Consider the following 6,000-nt stretch of genomic DNA (forward strand, 5'->3'; position numbering starts at 1 on the left):
CCTCTGGGGGGGGTTGTACATAGAGAATAGAGGGGTCCCAGGAGAGGATATTGGGGGTTCCTCTGGGGGGAGGGGGGTTGTACATAGAGAACAGAGGGGTCCCAGGAGAGGATATTGGGGGTTCCTCTGGGGGGGGTTGTACATAGAGAATAGAGGGGTCCCAGGAGAGGATATTGGGGGTTCCTCTGGGGGGAGGTGTACATAGAGAATAGAGGGGTCCCAGGAGAGGATATTGGGGGTTCGTCTGGGGGGGGAGGTGTACATAGAGAATAGAGGGGTCCCAGGAGAGGATATTGGGGGTTCCTCTGGGGGGGGAGGTGTACATAGAGAATAGAGGGGTCCCAGGAGAGGATATTGGGGGTTCCTCTGGGGGGGGGTTGTACATACAGAATAGAGGGGTCCCAGGACAGGATATTGGGGGTTCCTCTGGGGGGGGTTGTACATAGAGAATAGAGGGGTCCCAGGAGAGGATATTGGGGGTTCCTCTGGGGGGAGGGGGAGGTGTACATACAGAATAGAGGGGTCCCAGGAGAGGATATTGGGGGTTCCTCTGGGGGGGGTTGTACATAGAGAATAGAGGGGTCCCAGGAGAGGATATTGGGGGTTCCTCTGGGGGGGGTTGTACATAGAGAATAGAGGGGTCCCAGGAGAGGATATTGGGGGTTCCTCTGGGGGGGGGTTGTACATAGAGAATAGAGGGGTCCCAGGAGAGGATATTGGGGGTTCCTATGGGGGGTTGTACATAGAGAATAGAGGGGTCCCAGGAGAGGATATTGGGGGTTCCTCTGGGGGGGGTTGTACATAGAGAATAGAGGGGTCCCAGGAGAGGATATTGGGGGTTCCTCTGGGGGGAGGGGGGTTGTACATAGAGAACAGAGGGGTCCCAGGAGAGGATATTGGGGGTTCCTCTGGGGGGAGGGGGAGGTGTACATAGAGAATAGAGGGGTCCCAGGAGAGGATATTGGGGGTTCCTATGGGGGGTTGTACATAGAGAATAGAGGGGTCCCAGGAGAGGATATTGGGGGTTCCTCTGGGGGGGGTTGTACATAGAGAATAGAGGGGTCCCAGGAGAGGATATTGGGGGTTCCTCTGGGGGGAGGGGGAGGTGTACATAGAGAATAGAGGGGTCCCAGGAGAGAATATTGGGGGTTCCTCTGGGGGGGGTTGTACATAGAGAATAGAGGGGTCCCAGGAGAGGATATTGGGGGTTCCTCTGGGGGGAGGGGGGTTGTACATAGAGAACAGAGGGGTCCCAGGAGAGGATATTGGGGGTTCCTCTGGGGGGGGTTGTACATAGAGAATAGAGGGGTCCCAGGAGAGGATATTGGGGGTTCCTCTGGGGGGAGGGGGAGGTGTACATAGAGAATAGAGGGGTCCCAGGAGAGGATATTGGGGGTTCCTATGGGGGGTTGTACATAGAGAATAGAGGGGTCCCAGGAGAGGATATTGGGGGTTCCTCTGGGGGGGGTTGTACATAGAGAATAGAGGGGTCCCAGGAGAGGATATTGGGGGTTCCTATGGGGGGTTGTACATAGAGAATAGAGGGGTCCCAGGAGAGGATATTGGGGGTTCCTCTGGGGGGGGGTTGTACATAGAGAATAGAGGGGTCCCAGGAGAGAATATTGGGGGTTCCTCTGGGGGGGGTTGTACATAGAGAATAGAGGGGTCCCAGGAGAGGATATTGGGGGTTCCTCTGGGGGGAGGGGGGTTGTACATAGAGAACAGAGGGGTCCCAGGAGAGGATATTGGGGGTTCCTCTGGGGGGGGTTGTACATAGAGAATAGAGGGGTCCCAGGAGAGGATATTGGGGGTTCCTCTGGGGGGAGGTGTACATAGAGAATAGAGGGGTCCCAGGAGAGGATATTGGGGGTTCGTCTGGGGGGGGAGGTGTACATAGAGAATAGAGGGGTCCCAGGAGAGGATATTGGGGGTTCCTCTGGGGGGGGAGGTGTACATAGAGAATAGAGGGGTCCCAGGAGAGGATATTGGGGGTTCCTCTGGGGGGGGGTTGTACATACAGAATAGAGGGGTCCCAGGACAGGATATTGGGGGTTCCTCTGGGGGGGGTTGTACATAGAGAATAGAGGGGTCCCAGGAGAGGATATTGGGGGTTCCTCTGGGGGGAGGGGGAGGTGTACATACAGAATAGAGGGGTCCCAGGAGAGGATATTGGGGGTTCCTCTGGGGGGGGTTGTACATAGAGAATAGAGGGGTCCCAGGAGAGGATATTGGGGGTTCCTCTGGGGGGGGTTGTACATAGAGAATAGAGGGGTCCCAGGAGAGGATATTGGGGGTTCCTCTGGGGGGGGGTTGTACATAGAGAATAGAGGGGTCCCAGGAGAGGATATTGGGGGTTCCTATGGGGGGTTGTACATAGAGAATAGAGGGGTCCCAGGAGAGGATATTGGGGGTTCCTCTGGGGGGGGTTGTACATAGAGAATAGAGGGGTCCCAGGAGAGGATATTGGGGGTTCCTCTGGGGGGAGGGGGGTTGTACATAGAGAACAGAGGGGTCCCAGGAGAGGATATTGGGGGTTCCTCTGGGGGGGGTTGTACATAGAGAATAGAGGGGTCCCAGGAGAGGATATTGGGGGTTCCTCGGGGGGGGGGGGGGTTGTACATAGAGAATAGAGGGGTCCCAGGAGAGGATATTGGGGGTTCCTCTGGGGGGGGGAGTTGTACATAGAGAATAGAGGGGTCCCAGGAGAGGATATTGGGGGTTCCTCGGGGGGGGGGGGGTTGTACATAGAGAATAGAGGGGTCCCAGGAGAGGATATTGGGGGTTCCTCTGGGGGGGGAGGTGTACATACAGAATAGAGGGGTCCCAGGAGAGGATATTGGGGGTTCCTCTGGGGGGGGGGTTGTACATAGAGAACAGAGGGGTCCCAGGAGAGGATATTGGGGGTTCCTCTGGGGGGGGGGTTGTACATAGAGAACAGAGGGGTCCCAGGAGAGGATATTGGGGGTTCCTCTGGGGGGGGAGGTGTACATAGAGAATAGAGGGGTCCCAGGAGAGGATATTGGGGGTTCCTCTGGGGGGGGGGGTTGTACATAGAGAATAGAGGGGTCCCAGGAGAGGATATTGGGGGTTCCTCTGGGGGGGGTTGTACATAGAGAATAGAGGGGTCCCAGGAGAGGATATTGGGGGTTCCTCTGGGGGGGGGTTGTACATAGAGAATAGAGGGGTCCCAGGAGAGGATATTGGGGGTTCCTCTGGGGGGGGGAGTTGTACATAGAGAATAGAGGGGTCCCAGGAGAGGATATTGGGGGTTCCTCTGGGGGGGGGGGGGTTGTACATAGAGAATAGAGGGGTCCCAGGAGAGGATATTGGGGGTTCCTCTGGGGGGGGTTGTACATAGAGAATAGAGGGGTCCCAGGAGAGGATATTGGGGGTTCCTCTGGGGGGGGGGGGTTGTACATAGAGAATAGAGGGGTCCCAGGAGAGGATATTGGGGGTTCCTCTGGGGGGAGGGGGAGGTGTACATAGAGAATAGAGGGGTCCCAGGAGAGGATATTGGGGGTTCCTCTAGGGGGGGGTTGTACATAGAGAATAGAGGGGTCCCAGGAGAGGATATTGGGGGTTCCTCGGGGGGGGGGGGTTGTACATAGAGAATAGAGGGGTCCCAGGAGAGGATATTGGGGGTTCCTCTGGGGGGAGGTGTACATAGAGAATAGAGGGGTCCCAGGAGAGGATATTGGGGGTTCCTCTGGGGGGAGGTGTATATAGAGAATAGAGGGGTCCCAGGAGAGGATATTGGGGGTTCCTCTGGGGGGAGGGGAAGTGTACATAGAGAATAGAGGGGTCCCAGGAGAGGATATTGGGGGTTCCTCTGGGGGGAGGGGGAGTTGTACATAGAGAATAGAGGGGTCCCAGGAGAGGATATTGGGGGTTCCTCTGGGGGGGGAGTTGTACATAGAGAATAGAGGGGTCCCAGGAGAGGATATTGGGGGTTCCTCTGGGGGGGGGTTGTACATAGAGAATAGAGGGGTCCCAGGAGAGGATATTGGGGGTTCCTCTGGGGGGGGGGGTTGTACATAGAGAATAGAGGGGTCCCAGGAGAGGATATTGGGGGTTCCTCTGGGGGGAGGGGGAGGTGTACATAGAGAATAGAGGGGTCCCAGGAGAGGATATTGGGGGTTCCTCTAGGGGGGGGTTGTACATAGAGAATAGAGGGGTCCCAGGAGAGGATATTGGGGGTTCCTCGGGGGGGGGGGTTGTACATAGAGAATAGAGGGGTCCCAGGAGAGGATATTGGGGGTTCCTCTGGGGGGAGGGGGAGTTGTACATAGAGAATAGAGGGGTCCCAGGAGAGGATATTGGGGGTTCCTCTGGGGGGGGAGTTGTACATAGAGAATAGAGGGGTCCCAGGAGAGGATATTGGGGGTTCCTCTGGGGGGAGGGGGAGTTGTACATAGAGAATAGAGGGGTCCCAGGAGAGGATATTGGGGGTTCCTCTGGGGGGGGAGTTGTACATAGAGAATAGAGGGGTCCCAGGAGAGGATATTGGGGGTTCCTCTGGGAGGGGAAGTGTACATAGAGAATAGAGGGGTCCCAGGAGAGGATATTGGGGGTTCCTCTGGGGGGAGGGGGAGTTGTACATAGAGAATAGAGGGGTCCCAGGAGAGGATATTGGGGGTTCCTCTGGGGGGGGAGTTGTACATAGAGAATAGAGGGGTCCCAGGAGAGGATATTGGGGGTTCCTCTGGGGGGGGAGTTGTACATAGAGAATAGAGGGGTCCCAGGAGAGGATATTGGGGGTTCCTCTGGGAGGGGAAGTGTACATAGAGAATAGAGGGGTCCCAGGAGAGGATATTGGGGGTTCCTCTGGGGGGAGGGGGAGTTGTACATAGAGAATAGAGGGGTCCCAGGAGAGGATATTGGGGGTTCCTCTGGGGGGGGAGTTGTACATAGAGAATAGAGGGGTCCCAGGAGAGGATATTGGGGGTTCCTCTGGGAGGGGAAGTGTACATAGAGAATAGAGGGGTCCCAGGAGAGGATATTGGGGGTTCCTCTGGGGGGAGGGGGAGTTGTACATAGAGAATAGAGGGGTCCCAGGAGAGGATATTGGGGGTTCCTCTGGGGGGGGAGTTGTACATAGAGAATAGAGGGGTCCCAGGAGAGGATATTGGGGGTTCCTCTGGGGGGGGGGTTGTACATACAGAATAGAGGGGTCCCAGGAGAGGATATTGGGGGTTCCTCTGGGGGGGGGTTGTACATAGAGAATAGAGGGGTCCCAGGAGAGGATATTGGGGGTTCCTCTGGGGGGGTTGTAGATGACAGTGAAGGAGCTCTGTGATTGGTGGAGTGTATGGGGGGGGATACGGATATACAGTTAGGCACTATATATATATATATACACACACATTATCTCTGGGGGGGTCCCCTCATTATTGGGGGATCTGAGATCACTGGGCTACAACAACATGGCCGCCTCTCCTGTACTGAGGACACATCTCTATTATTATCCTCACTCCTGGTGACCCCACATACACTGCACACAGGGGGGGGGCACCGCTAAGACTGACAATCTCCCGCTTCACTAAATGTAAGAAGAGAAGATTACCTGACGAGGAGCTTCTCACCCGGGACCACTCTTCACTCAGACTACAACAACATGGCGGCTCCCCTCCCACCAGTCTCCTCCCCTCAGACTACAACAACATGGCGGCTCCCCTCCCACCAGGCTCCTCCCCTCAGACTACAACAACATGGCGGCTCCCCTCCCACCAGTCTCCTCCCCTCAGACTACAACAACGTGGCGGGTCCTCCCAAGATTACAATAAAATGGCTGCTCTCTTTCTCATAGTAAGGTTGCGGGTGAAGGGAACGATCTCTACTTTACAGACAATCCAGGACGGCGTACAGCGGGTGTTCCGTCAGATTCGGCGACCTGTCAGAATATGTAACGGAAGTGACGTTTCGTCGCCATCTTGCTACACCCAGCACTCCTCCATAGTAAAGATACACTGAGAAGGGGGAAAGCGGACATCTTGTTACACC

At 56.2% G+C, this 6,000-nt stretch overlaps 1 protein-coding gene across 2 annotated transcripts in view; it reads right to left on the reverse strand.

Annotated features, from left to right (window-relative positions):
• Positions 1–5,696, reverse strand: part of LOC141124065 (uncharacterized) — a 160,367-nt gene extending 154,671 nt beyond the window's left edge. For both annotated transcript variants that reach the window (XM_073612152.1, XM_073612158.1), the window contains exon 1: positions 5,564–5,696. The gene's annotated coding sequence lies outside the window, so the exon portion shown is untranslated. The remainder of the gene's footprint in view (positions 1–5,563) is intronic.
• Positions 5,697–6,000: the final 304 nt, after the last annotated feature.

This window comes from Aquarana catesbeiana, linkage group LG01 (assembly GCF_042186555.1).
Source record: "Aquarana catesbeiana isolate 2022-GZ linkage group LG01, ASM4218655v1, whole genome shotgun sequence".
NCBI classification, from domain to species: domain Eukaryota; kingdom Metazoa; phylum Chordata; class Amphibia; order Anura; family Ranidae; genus Aquarana; species Aquarana catesbeiana.